This window comes from Triticum aestivum, chromosome 7A (genome assembly GCF_018294505.1).
Source record: "Triticum aestivum cultivar Chinese Spring chromosome 7A, IWGSC CS RefSeq v2.1, whole genome shotgun sequence".
Taxonomy (NCBI): Eukaryota; Viridiplantae; Streptophyta; class Magnoliopsida; order Poales; family Poaceae; genus Triticum; species Triticum aestivum.
In genome coordinates, this window is record NC_057812.1 from 71,234,587 (window position 1) to 71,249,145 (window position 14,559).

The following is a 14,559-nucleotide window of genomic DNA, read 5'->3' on the forward strand; positions in this document are numbered from 1 at the left end:
GCACACTGCGGCCCTCGCAGCAGAAGCACAAAGCAGCCTCTCAAGGCAATTCTCCAGTCCGGCGATCAAACATCCAGACGCCGTCAAGTGCGCTAGGAGTAATCTGCAGCAAGACCGCCTGACACGTTCCGAGCAGGCATAGCAATGCAGCCTCAACCCCAGCCCCAACCAAACAGCGAAATCTGTGCTACGCGTACATAATTACGCTTTGAAAATACCATGGGCACAGGGGGAGGGGCACGACCACGGCACGCCCCAAAAACGCGGCTTAACCGCACTAGGGGCTTCCAACTTTGTTATTCTTTCCCACTTTCAGGACTTTACTCTCGGGAAGACCTGTTCGGCAGTATAATCGCCGAACACACTATACAACAACTAGGGAGGCAGAAAGCTATGTCACATTATGGAACTCCCAGGTGGTCTCTATAACGAGCAAAATACCTGGTTTAAATACCATTCCGCAGCTCGCCCCTAGAGGGGACATGTCAAATAGTCCCATTTTTTGCTTATCGCATTATTTGTATCGTTCTGCTTTTAATGCACCCTTTTCCGAATAAACAATGCATAGCTTCAGTCTATTATTGCATTCTCTATTCCTTCCCTTTTATGTATATATGTTCATTCATGACATTCAGCACCCGTACACTTTGGTACGGCTAATACGTCAGGGGCTTAAGCACCCCATAATACGGCATGAGAAGTCCGAACACTTTCGCAAGTGCGGCACTCCGAACTTATAGCATTATATGCATCAGCTCCGAATCATGTCTTGGGTCAATAGTTGGGTTTGCCCGGCTCCCATGTTTTGGTACCTTACGTTCCGCTATATCGGCTAAGGTAGCACTGGGAGAACTACTGCGATTGTGCCCCGGTTCAGCTAGGCTAAGCACCTCAGTAGAGAAAGCTAAAACTAACTGTCATGATAGGGCGAGAGCTGGTGGCTGTTCGAGAGGTTTCGAGTCCCTAAAGACTTATGCCGCTTAGGGCGAGGAGCCGGCTTTGTCCGGCCCAGGCGTGTATAGCGCCCCGAACTTGGTCTTCCGAAAACTAGGGGCTTCGCCAAAATTTAAAATTATAGAATTCTCTGGCTAAGTGAGAGTGATAAAGCATTATAGTCCGATTGCCTTGTTCGTTGTGCTGAGCAGCTCCCTCGAAGGACCCAAGAATGGGAAAAAGAGTGCTCAGGTTTATCCCGAACACCCCAGCACTCGTGGCACGGGGGTAGAAGCCGACGACTCGCCATCTCTCAGATTTAATAAACGGCCGCACAGAAGGTAATATTTTAAATTCAAACAAGCGTTGCATAGCGCATATGAACAAGTTTTCAGCGTACATGATCAAACAAGCGAGTTCACTCAAATATTACATCTTTGGAACATTCATCCACCATAAGGTGGGCACCCTTTAGGACGCCCTCATAGTACATTTCAGGGTGGCGATGCTCCTTGCCCTGCGGTGGCCCATCCTTCACCAGCTTCTCAGCGTCCATCTTTGCCCCAATGCACTTTAACACGGGAAAGCGCCCTGCGGGCGCCCTCGATGCAGACGGAGCGCTTGATGACCTCAAGCCAAGGACAAGCATCCACAAGCCGCCTCACCAGCCCGAAGTAGCTCCCTGGCATGGCCTCTCCAGGCCACAGCCGGACTATAAGACCCTTCATGGCCTGTTCGGCCGCCTTATGGAGCTCGACCAATTGCTTCAGGGCACCGGGCGTTCGGCCTCAGTATACTGAGACCAGAACACCTTCTCCGTCGAGCTCCCCTCCTCGGCTCGGTAGTGCTTTGCAGCATCCAACACACTGCGGGGCAAATCTGTGAACGCTCCTGGAGAGCTCAGGACTCGGGTAAGTAACAAGTTATTTACTTTCACATGCTTGCTTTGCATAATGAATGCCTTACCCGCCACTATCTTCTTCATCGCCTCAATTTCCTAGAGGGCCTTCTAGGCTTCGGCCTTAGCATGCTTGGCACTCTCAAGGGCCGAGGCAAGCTCGGACGCTCGCGTCTTCGAGTTAAGCTCCAAACTCTCATGCTTTTTCACGAGAGCCTGGAGCTCTTGCTGCACCTCGGCAACCCGCGCCTCTTACTTCCCCCGCTCGGTGCACTCCATGGCCGCTTTGTTTTCGGCCTCGGACAGTGCTTGCTTCAAGTTCGCCACCTCGGTCGTGGCCCCTAGCACATCAATAACGATCCTATCATTTTTGCAACTGCATCTTTTTTTTATATATACACACATAGACAAGGCATTACGTACCTTGGTTCTCCTCTAGCTGCTTCTTGGCAAGGCCGAGCTCTATCTCGGACCGCTCGAGGTTCTGCTTCAGCGCGTCAACCTTCGCAGTTAGTGCGGCAGAGGTCAGCAGCGAAGCCTGCATATGCATATCGACATAATTATGTTAGACTCCTGCGGATATTTTTAGATCCTCTATTCGGCTTTTCTTTGTGAACACCAAACAGAGCATCAGGGGCTAATGTCTATGCGGTAATATTTTCATATATTTTTATTATATACCTCAAAGCCTATTAGAAGGCTAGCACAGGCTTCAGTCAGTCCGCTCTTGGCAGACTGAACCTTCTGGACCACCGCACTCATAATAGTGCGGTGCTCCTCATCGATGGAGGCGCCGTTAAGCACCTCCAGCAAATTATCCGGTGCCTCCGGTTGGACGGAGGTCACCGGCGCGGTAGGCTTGCCCTTCTTAGTGGGGGGCCGCCTGCCGGAGTCCGGAACACTGGGGGTTCCGGTGCGGTATTCGGCCCAGGGCCGAACTTGGAGCCCTTGGGAGCCTTGCTCCCCTTGCGCCTGCAGTCCGGAAGGTCGCCTTGTGGTGCCTCCAGGACTACCTCCCCTCGGCTTGGTGCCCTTTGAGACAACACCTCGGTGTTGTCCGTAGGGCGAGGGGTAGAGGCAGTCGGAAGTGATCCTCCGCTGCTCATGGCCGACGGGTCCAAAGAACCGCTCGACGAGGATACGTCGATACGGGCCCGGGATGGACTGCATAACCGTGTCCGGCGTCAGAAGATGTTGTGCAATTAAACAGCGCCATGAGTTAATCTGGTGTCCGAATACTTACGATCTCTCCAGGGGCTTGGCCCTGGGTGGACACTCGTCTTCGCTGTCGGTGTCGGTGGCGGAGTAGTCCGGAGGGAGAGTCCTTCCCTTCTTGGACCCTCCGGCCTCCCCAGTTGGGGCGGCCTTCCTCTTCTTGTCTTCCCCGACTGGAGGGGAAGAACTTTTATCTACCTCCTCCTCGTTTCCACAGGAGGAGTGCGTCTCAGAGTCATCGGACGATGAGTCCGATAACACCTGGCACCGGGAACTCTTTCGGGTTCCCGTAGCCTTCTTCTTGACCTTTTTCTCCGGCACCTCATAAGGAGCCGGAGTAAGCATCTCCGTCAGGAGAGCATCTGCAGGGTCTTCGGGCAGGGGGCTGGGCAATCAATTTGCCCCGACGTCTCCACACATTCCTGTCAAAGGCATGGAAGCTTAGATCCCGCACATAGTTAAACTATGAAAAATACCCTATAAAGAGATAAACTAGCTTATCGCGCTGGCTTGGCGCTTCGCGCTGAATCCGCGATCCTCGATAAGGGGAGGGGGAACCTCGGCGCTCTTAAACAGCACCTTCCAGGCATCCTCGTGTGTTGTGTCAAAGAGCTCGCTCAGAGTTTGCTGCTGGGCCGGGTCGAACTCCCACAAGTTGAACGCCCGTTGTTGACACGAGAGGATCCGGCGGATGAGCATGACCTGGACTATGTTGACAAGCTTGAGCTTCTTGTTCACCATGTTTTGGACACAGGTTTGGAGTCTGGTTAGCTCTCCCGGACTACCCCAGGGCAGGCCCTTCTCTTTCCAGGAGGTGAGCCGCGTGGGGATTTCGGATCGGAACTCGGGGGCCGCTGCCCATTCGGGGTCACGTGGCTCGGTGATGTAGAACCACCCCGATTGCCACCCCTTTATGGTCTCCACATAGGTGCCCTCGAGCCATGTGACGTTGGGCATCTTGCCCACCATGGCACCTCCGCACTCCGCCTTCTGGCCGCCCACCACCTTCGGTTTGACATTGAAGGTCTTCAGCCATAGGCCGAAGTGGGGCTTGATGCGGAGGAAGGCCTCGCACACGAAGATAAATGCCGAGATGTTGAGGATGAAGTTCGGAGCCAGATCGTTGAAGTCCAGGCCGTAGTAGAACATCAGCCCCCGGACAAATAGTGGAGAGGGAATCCCAGTCCGCGGAGGAAATGGGTAAGGAACACTACCCTCTCGTGGGTCCTAGGGGTGGGGATGAGCTGCCCTGCATCTGGGAGCCGGTGTGCGATATCGTCGGGCAAGTATCCGGCTCCCCTCAGCTTCTTGATGTGTCCCTCCATGACGGAGGAGACCATCCACTTGCCTCCCGCTCCGGACATGGTTGGAGAAGGTTGAGGAAGAAAATGTGAGCTTGGGCGCTAGAGCTCAAGTGTGCGAGAATGGATGAGCAAAGGAGGAAGAAGGCGTGGATGGAAAAAGGTGAATCCTTATCCCTTTATATGGGCGGACGAAACTATGCATCCCCACCAGCCTGGTAAAACCCGCTCATCCCCCAAGCACCGTAATTGATGGCATGGTTGGGTTACCCACATCCGTATTGATGAGAATCTCGCGATAAGGGGACATGATATCTGCTTCGACAAGACGTGCCAAGGAAACCACCTCGTAAAACATGCTGAGGTTGGCTGGAAAAAACGATTCACATAAGGGCTTGGCTGTGGTGTGATGTCACACTACGGAATACGTCAGCAGATTAAATTTGTGGAAATATTATTCTCTCTACGGTGGTATGTGGAACTTGTTTTGCAGAGCCGGACACGATCCTCGTGTTCAAAATCTTCTATGAAGTATTCGGAGGAGGAACCCGCCTTGCAATGCCGAAGACAATCTGCGCGCCGGACTCATCATCATTGAAGCCTGGTTCAGGGGCTACTGAGGGAGTCCTGGATTAGGGGGTATCCGGACAGCTGGACTATAACCTTTGGCCGGACTGTTGGACTATGAAGATACAAGATTGAAGACTTCGTCCCGTGTCCGGATGGGACTTTCCTTGGCGTGGAAGGCAAGCTTGGCAGTACGGATATGTAGATCTCCTTCCTTGTAACCGACTCTGTGTAACCCTAGACCCCTCCGGTGTCTATATAAACCGGAGGGTTTAGTCCGTAGGACATGAACAACAAGCATACCATATGCTAGCTTCTAGGGTTTAGCCTCTCTAATCTCGTGGTAGATCAACTCTTGTACTACCCATATCATCAATATTAATCAAGCAGGAGTAGGGTTTTACCTCCATCGAGAGGGCCCGAACCTGGGTAAAAACATCGTGTCCCTTGTCTCCTATTACCATCCGCCTAAACGCACAGTTCGGGACCCCCTACCCAAGATCCGCCAGTTTTGACACCGACAAGGATGTATGTTGTTTTCCACAAATTTGAGGCTTTCCTAAAAAAAGGATGACGCATAAGCAGTGACTATTGGATGGCCATCCAACGGCCGTCGTGCTTCTTCAATCTCTGCTCTTCCTGCTCCAGCCGCTCAAACAGGCGCCAGAGGACTGCCTGCTCCCTCCTCCCCGCGGCCGGCTCTGCTGCCGCGCAGGCCTCACCGCCCCACCGTACTCCCATCGCTGGCCTAGCCATCCCTCTACTCACCCACACCTGCTGTTATTCTCCGGCGATGGCAGACGAACCAGTAAACCCTCGTACAGTCATACTCCCCTCCGCATGGGAAACAACTGCCGAGTCTTCCCTGCCTCCGTGTCGTTCCCTTCCTAGGCCTCGCTATCGTCCACCGCCCTGGTGCTCTCGGTGCGGCCTGGTCAACGTGGTCAACGACCCACATGCATCTGAAGTGGACTTTACATGGAGAGGCCGACAGCTGGGTCCACGGTCGCATGCAAGGAAATGCCTCCTTATTACGCGCAAAATAATGATTCCTCCACCTGACATCAGGGACCCACCGAAAGGGCCTCTGTATTTCGTGAAAAAACGTTACCGCCACTGACAGCTCGGACCCACCAGCTATATCTTCGCACGCAAGGAAGTGCCTCCTTATTACGCACAAAAAAATGAATACTCCCCCTGTTAGCTGGGACCCAGTATGGTGGCAGGCTGACTTGTGGGCCTACTAAGTTGACAGGGACGGAGGGCTTTATCAACTTAGTCAATATGCATGATTCTAGCTCCAGTGACCGTACGATGTCCATCCAACGGTCGTAGTGCTTCTTCAACCCCTGGTCTTCTTGCTCCAGCCGCCCAAACCAGCGCCGGTCGTGCCTCGTGCTCCTGCCTCCCGTGGCCGGCTGTGATGCGGCGGAGGCCTCACCGCCCCCTACTACTCCCACCACTGGCCAGGCCATCCCTCTACTCACCCACACCCCCTGTTATTCTGCGGCGACGGCAGCCTCACCCCGCAGCGAACCAGTGAACCCTCGTACTCCTCTACGCGTGGGCATCCACTGCCGCATCTTCCCCGGCTCTGCGTCATCCCCTTCCTAGGCCTCGCCGTCGTCCACCGCCCTGGTGCTCTCGGCGCGGCGTGGTCAACGTGGTCAAGGAACGGATTCCATCGGATGTGGACTGTACGTGGAGAGGCTGACAGCTGGGTCCACGGCCGCAGCAAGGAAGTGCCTCCTTATTACGTGCAAAATAATTATTCCTCCACCTGACAGCGGGGACCCACCGAATGGGCCACCGTATTTCGCCCCCCTGACTGCTAGGACCCACCAGATACATCTTCGCACGCAAGGAAGTGCCTGACAGTCGGGACCCACCTGGTCGAAGCGTACGTAGCGTTGTCATTCTGGTCGCGAACGTGTACGTACATATATACTGGTCGATGTAGAGGCGCGCACTGTTGGAAATATGCCCTAGAGGCAATAATAAAAGCATTATTATTATATTTCTTTGTTCATGATAATTGTCTTTATTCATGCTATAACTGTATTATCCGGAAATCGTAATACACGTGTGAATACATAGACCATAATATGTCCCTAGTAAGCCTCTAGTTGACTAGCTCGTTGATCAACAGATAGTCATGATTTCCTGGCTATGGACATTGGATGTCATTGATAACGGGATCACATCATTAGGAGAATGATGTGATGGACAAGACCCAATCCTAAGCATAGCACAAAGATCGTGTAGTTCGTTTGCTAGAGCTTTTCCAATGTCAAGTATTTTTCCTTTGACCATGAGATCGTGTAACTCCCGGATACCGTAGGAATGCTTTGGGTGTATCAAACGTCACAACGTAACTGGGTGACTATAAAGGTGCATTACAGGTATCTCCGAAAGTGTTTGTTGGGTTGACACGGATCGAGACTGGGATTTGTCACTCCATATAACGGAGAGGTATCACTGGGCCCACTCGGTAATGCATCATCATTATGAGCTCAAAGTGACCAAGTGGTTGATCACGGGATCATGCATTACGATACGAGTAAAGTGACTTGCCGGTAACGAGATTGAACAAGGTATTGGGATACCGACGATCGAGTCTCGGGCAAGTAACATACCGATTGACAAAGGGAATTGTATACGGGGTTGATTAATCCTCGACATCGTGGTTCATCCGATGAGATCATCATGGAGCATGTGGGAGCCATCATGGGTATCCAGATCCCGCTGTTGGTTATTGACCGGAGAGTCGTCTCGGTCATGTCTGCTTGTCTCCCGAACCCGTAGGGTCTACACACTTAAGGTTCGGTGACGCTAGGGTTATGAAGATATGTATATGTAGTAATCCGAATATTGTTCGGAGTCCCGGATGAGATCCCGAACGTCACGAGGAGTTCTGGAATGGTCCGGAGGTAAAGAATTATATATAGGAAGTGCTGTTTCGGCCATCGGGACAAGTTTCGGGGTTATCGGTATTGTACCGGGACCACCGGAGGGGTCCCGGGGGCCCACCGGGTGGGGCCACCTATCCCGGGGGGGCCACATGGGTTGTAGGGGGTGCGCCTTGGCCTACATGGGCCCAGGGCACCAGCCCTACTAGGCCCATGCGCCTAGGGTTTCCACCACGGAGGAGTCCAAGTGGTGGAAGGCACCCCGAGGTGCCTTGGGGGGGAGGGAAACCCTCCCTGGCCGCCGCACCTAGGAGATTGGATCTCCTAGGCTGCGCACCACCCCCCCTTGGCCCTCCTATATATAGTTGAGTAGAGGGAGGGATTTCATACCTCAACCTTTGGTGCTTCCTCTCTCCCCGTTACGTCTCTCTCTCGCAGTATAGGCGAAGCCCTGCTACTGTGACGCCCTGCATCCACCACCACGCCGTCGTGCTGCTGGATCTTCATCAACCTTTCTTCCCCCCTTGCTGGATCAAGAAAGGAGGAGACGTCATCCGTTCTGTACGTGTGTTGAACGCGGAGGCACCGTCCGTTCGGTGCTAAGGTCATCGGTGATTTGAATCACGTCGTGTTCGACTACATCATCCCCGTTCTTTGAACGCTTCCGCTCGCGATCTACAAGGTACGTAGATGCATCTAATCACTCGTTGCTAGATGAACTCCTAGATGGATCTTGGTGAAACCGTAGGAAAATTTTTGTTTTCTGCAACGTTCCCCAACAGTGGCATCATGAGCTAGGTCTATGCGTAGTTCTCTTGCACGAGTAGAACACAAAGTAGTTGTGGGCGTTGATTTTGTTCAATATGCTTGCCGTTACTAGTCTTATCTTGATTCGGCGGCATCGTGGGATGAAGCGGCCCGGACCGACCTTACACGTACTCTTACATGAGACAGGTTCCACCGACTGACATGCACTAGTTGCATAAGGTGGCTAGCGGGTGTCTGTCTCTTCTACTTTAGTCAGATCGGATTCGATGAAAAGGGTCCTTATGAAGGGTAAATAGCAATTGGCATATCACGTTGTGGTCTTTGCGTAGGTAAGAAACGTTCTTGCTAGAAACCCATAGCAGCCACGTAAAACATGCAAACAACAATTAGAGAACGTCTAACTTGTTTTTGCAGGGTATGCTATGTGATGTGATATGGCCAAAGTTGTGATGAATGATGAATGATCTATATGTCATGTATGAGATGTTCATGCTATTGTAATAGGAATCACAAATTACATGTCGATGAGTATGACGGTGACAGGATGATCATGGAGCCCCAAGATGGAGATCAAAGGAGCTATGTGATACTGGCCATATCATGTCACTATTATTATTTGATTGCGTGTGATGTTTATCATGTTTTGCATCTTGTTTGCTTAGAACGACGGTAGTAAATAAGATGATCCCTCATAATAATTTCAAGAAAGTGTTCCCCCTAACTGTGCACCGTTGCTACAGTTCGTCGTTTCGAAGCACCACGTGATGATCGGGTGTGATAGATCCTTACGTTCACATACAACGGGTGTAAGACAGATTTACACACGCAATACACTTAGGTTGACTTGACGAGCCTAGCATGTGCATAGACATGGCCTCGGAACACAGAAGACCGAAAGGTCGAGCATGAGTCGTATAGAAGATACGATCAACATGAAGATGTTCATCGACGTTGACTAGTCCGTGTCACGTGATGATCGGACACGGCCTAGCCAACTCGGATCATGTTATACTTAGATGACTAGAGGGATGTCTATCTCAGTGGGAGTTCATTAATAATTTGATTAGATGAACTTAATTATCATGAACTTAGTCTAAAATCTTTACAATATGTCTTGTAGATCAAATGGCCAACGTTGTATTCAATTTCAACGCGTTCCTAGAGAAAACCAAGCTGAAAGACGATGGCAGGAACTATACGGACTGGGTCCGAAACCTGAGGATCATCCTCATAGCTGTCAAGAAAGATTATGTCCTACAAGCACCGCTAGGTGATCCACCCGTCCCACAGAACCAAGACGCTATGAACGCTTGGCAGACACGTACTGATGACTACTCCCTCATTCAGTGCGGCATGCTTTACAGCCTAGAGCCGGGGCTCCAAAAGCGTTTTGAGAGACATGGAGCATATGAGATGTTCGAAGAGCTGAAAATGGTTTTCCAAGCTCATGCCCGGGTCAAGAGATATGAAGTCTCCGACAAATTCTTCAGCTGTAAGATGGAGGAAAATAGTTCTGTCAGTGAGCACATACTCACTATGTCTGGGTTACATAACCGCTTGACTCAGCTGGGAGTTAATCTCCCGGATGATGCGGTCATTGACAGAATCCTCCAGTCGCTTCCACCAAGCTACAAGAGCTTTGTGATGAACTTCAATATGCAGGGGATGGAAAAGACCATTCCTGAAGTATTTGCAATGCTGAAATCAGCAGAGGTAGAAGTCAAGAAGGAACATCAAGTGTTGATGGTCAATAAAACCACTAAGTTCAAGAAGGGCAAGGGTAAAAAGAACTTTGAGAAGGACGGCAAGGAAGTTGCCGCGCCCGGCAAGCAAGCTGCTGGGAAGAAGAAGTCAAAGTATGGACCCAAGCCTGAGACGGAGTGCTTTTATTGCAAAGGGAAGGGTCACTGGAAGCGGAACTGCCCCAAATACTTAGCGGACAAGAAGGCCGGCAAAACAAAAGGTATATGTGATATACATGTAATTGATGTGTACCTTACCAGTACTCGTAGTAACTCCTGGGTATTTGATACCGGTGCCGTTGCTCATATTTGTAACTCACAGCAGGAGCTGCAGAATAAACAGAGACTGGTAAAGGACGAGGTGACGATGCGCGTCGGGAATGGTTCCAAGGTCGATGTGATCGCCGTCGGCACGCTACCTCTACATTTACCTACGGGATTAGTTATAAACCTCAATAATTGTTATTTCGTGCCAAGTTTGAGCATGAATATTGTATCGTGATCTCGTTTAATACGAGATGGCTACTCATTTAAATCTGAGAATAATGGTTGTTCTATTTATATGAGAGATATGTTTTATGGTCATGCTCCGATGGTCAATGGTTTATTCTGAATGAATCTCGAACGTAATATTACACATATTCATAGTGTGAATACCAAAAGATGTAAAGTTGATAACGATAGTCCCACATACTTGTGGCACTGCCGCCTCGGTCACATAGGTATCAAACGCATGAAGAAGCTCCATGCAGATGGACTTTTAGAGTCTCTTGATTATGAATCATTTGACACGTGCGAACCATGCCTCATGGGTAAAATGACCAAGACTCCGTTCGCAGGAAGAATGGAGCGAGCAACCAACTTATTGGAAATCATACATACTGATGTGTGCGGTCCAATGAGTGTTGAGGCTCGCGGTGGCTATCGTTATGTTCTCACCCTCACTGATGACTTAAGTAGATATGGGTATGTCTACTTAATGAAACACAAGTCTGAAACATTTGAAAAGTTCAAAGAATTTCAGAGTGAAGTTGAGAATCAACGTGACAGGAAAATCAAGTTTCTACGATCAGATCGTGGAGGAGAATACTTGAGTCACGAATTTGGCACACACTTAAGAAAATATGGAATAGTTTCACAACTCACGCCGCCTGGAACACCTCAGCGTAATGGTGTGTCCGAACGTCGTAATCGCACTCTATTAGATATGGTGCGATCTATGATGTCTCTTACCGATTTACCGTTATCTTTTTGGGGCTATGCTTTAGAGACTGCCGCATTCACTTTAAATAGGGCTCCGTCGAAATCCGTTGAGACGACACCGTTTGAATTATGGTTTGGGAAGAAACCTAAGCTGTCGTTTCTAAAAGTTTGGGGATGCGATGCTTATGTCAGGAAACTTCAACCTGAAAAGCTCGAACCCAAATCGGAAAAATGCGTCTTCATAGGATACCCTAAAGAAACCATTGGGTATATCTTCTACCTCAGATCCGAAGGCAAGATCTTTGTTGCCAAGAATGGATCCTTTCTGGAGAAAGAGTTTCTCTCGAAAGAGGTAAGTGGGAGGAAAGTAGAACTTGATGAAGTATTACCTCTTGAACCGGAAAATGGCGCAACTCAAGAAAATGTTCCTGAGGCGCCTGCACTGACTAGAGAGGAAGTTATTGATGATGATCAAGATACTTCTGATCAAGCTCCTACTGAAATTCGAAGGTCCACAAGGACACGTTCCGCACCAGAGTGGTACGGCAACCCTGTCTTGGAAATCATGTTGTTAGACAACAGTGAACCTTCGAACTATGAAGAAGCGATGGCAGGCCCGGATTCTGACAAATGGCTAGAAGCCATGAAATCCGAGATAGGATCCATGTATGAAAACAAAGTATGGACTTTGACTGACTTGCCCGTTGAACGGCGAGCCATAGAAAATAAATGGATCTTCAAGAAGAAGACAGACGCGGATGGTAATGTGACCATCTATAAAGCTCGGCTTGTCGCTAAGGGTTATCAACAAGTTCAAGGAATTGACTACGATGAGACTTTCTCACCGGTAGCGAAGCTAAAGTCCGTCCGAATCATGTTAGCAATTGCCGCATTCTACGATTATGAGATATGGCAAATGGACGTCAAAACGGCATTCCTTAATGGTTTCCTTAAGGAAGAGTTGTATATGATGCAGCCGGAAGGTTTTGTCGATCCTAAGAATGCTGACAAGGTGTGCAAGCTCCAACGCTCGATTTATGGGCTGGTGCAAGCATCTCGGAGTTGGAACATTTGCTTTGATGAGATGATCAAAGCGTTTGGGTTTACGCAGACTTATGGAGAAGCCTGCGTTTACAAGAAAGTGAGTGGGAGCTCTGTAGCATTTCTCATATTATATGTAGATGACATACTTTTGATGGGAAATGATATAGAACTCTTGGACAGCATCAAGGCCTACTTGAATAAGAGTTTTTCAATGAAGGACCTTGGAGAAGCTGCTTATATATTAGGCATCAAGATCTATAGAGATAGATCAAGACGCCTCATAGGTCTTTCACAAAGCACATACCTTGATAAGATTTTGAAGAAGTTCAAAATGGATCAGTCCAAGAAAGGGTTCTTGCCTGTTTTGCAAGGTGTGAGATTGAGTTCAGCTCAATGCACCACCACGGCAGAAGAGATAGAAGAGATGAGCGTCATCCCCTATGCATCAACCATAGGTTCTATTATGTATGCCATGCTGTGTACCAGACCTGATGTAAACCTTGCCGTAAGTTTGGTAGGAAGGTACCAAAGTAATCCCGGCAAGGAACACTGGACAGCGGTCAAGAATATCCTGAAGTACCTGAAAAGGACAAAGGACATGTTTCTCGTTTATGGAGGTGACGAAGAGCTCGTCGTAAAGGGTTACGTCGACGCTAGCTTCGACACAGATCTGGATGACTCTAAGTCACAAACCGGATACGTGTATATGTTGAATGGTGGAGCAGTGAGCTGGTGCAGCTGCAAATAGAGCGTCGTGGCGGGATCTACATGTGAAGCGGAGTACATGGCAGCCTCAGAGGCAGCACATGAAGCAATATGGGTGAAGGAGTTCATCACCGACCTAGGAGTCATACCCAATGCGTCGGGGCCAATCAAACTCTTTTGTGACAACACTGGAGCTATTGCACTTGCCAAGGAGCCCAGGTTTCACAAGAAGACAAGGCACATCAAGCGTCGCTTCAAATCCATTCGTGAAAATGTTCAAAATGGAGACATAGAGATTTGTAAAGTACATACGGACCAGAATGTAGCAGATCCGTTGACTAAACCTCTCCCTAGGGCAAAACATGATCAACACCATAATTCCATGGGTGTTCGATTCATCACAATGTAACTAGATTATTGACTCTAGTGCAAGTGGGAGACTGTTGGAAATATGCCCTAGAGGCAATAATAAAAGCATTCTTATTATATTTCTTTGTTCATGATAATTGTCTTTATTCATGCTATAACTGTATTATCCGGAAATCGTAATACACGTGTGAATACATAGACCATAATATGTCCCTAGTAAGCCTCTAGTTGACTAGCTCGTTGATCAACAGATAGTCATGATTTCCTGGCTATGGACATTGGATGTCATTGATAACGGGATCACATCATTAGGAGAATGATGTGATGGACAAGACCCAATCCTAAGCATAGCACAAAGATCGTGTAGTTCGTTTGCTAGAGCTTTTCCAATGTCAAGTATTTTTTCCTTTGACCATGAGATCGTGTAACTCCTGGATACCGTAGGAATGCTTTGGGTGTATCAAACGTCACAACGTAACTGGGTGACTATAAAGGTGCATTACAGGTATCTCCGAAAGTGTTTGTTGGGTTGACACGGATCGAGACTGGGATTTGTCACTCCATATAACGGAGAGGTATCACTGGGCCCACTCGGTAATGCATCATCATTATGAGCTCAAAGTGACCAAGTGGTTGATCACGGGATCATGCATTACGGTACGAGTAAAGTGACTTGCCGGTAACGAGATTGAACAAGGTATTGGGATACCGACGATCGAGTCTCGGGCAAGTAACATACCGATTGACAAAGGGAATTGTATACGGGGTTGATTAATCCTCGACATCGTGGTTCATCCGATGAGATCATCGTGGAGCATGTGGGAGCCATCATGGGTATCCAGATCCCGCTGTTGGTTATTGACCGGAGAGTCGTCTCGGTCATGTCTGCTTGTCTCCCGAACCCG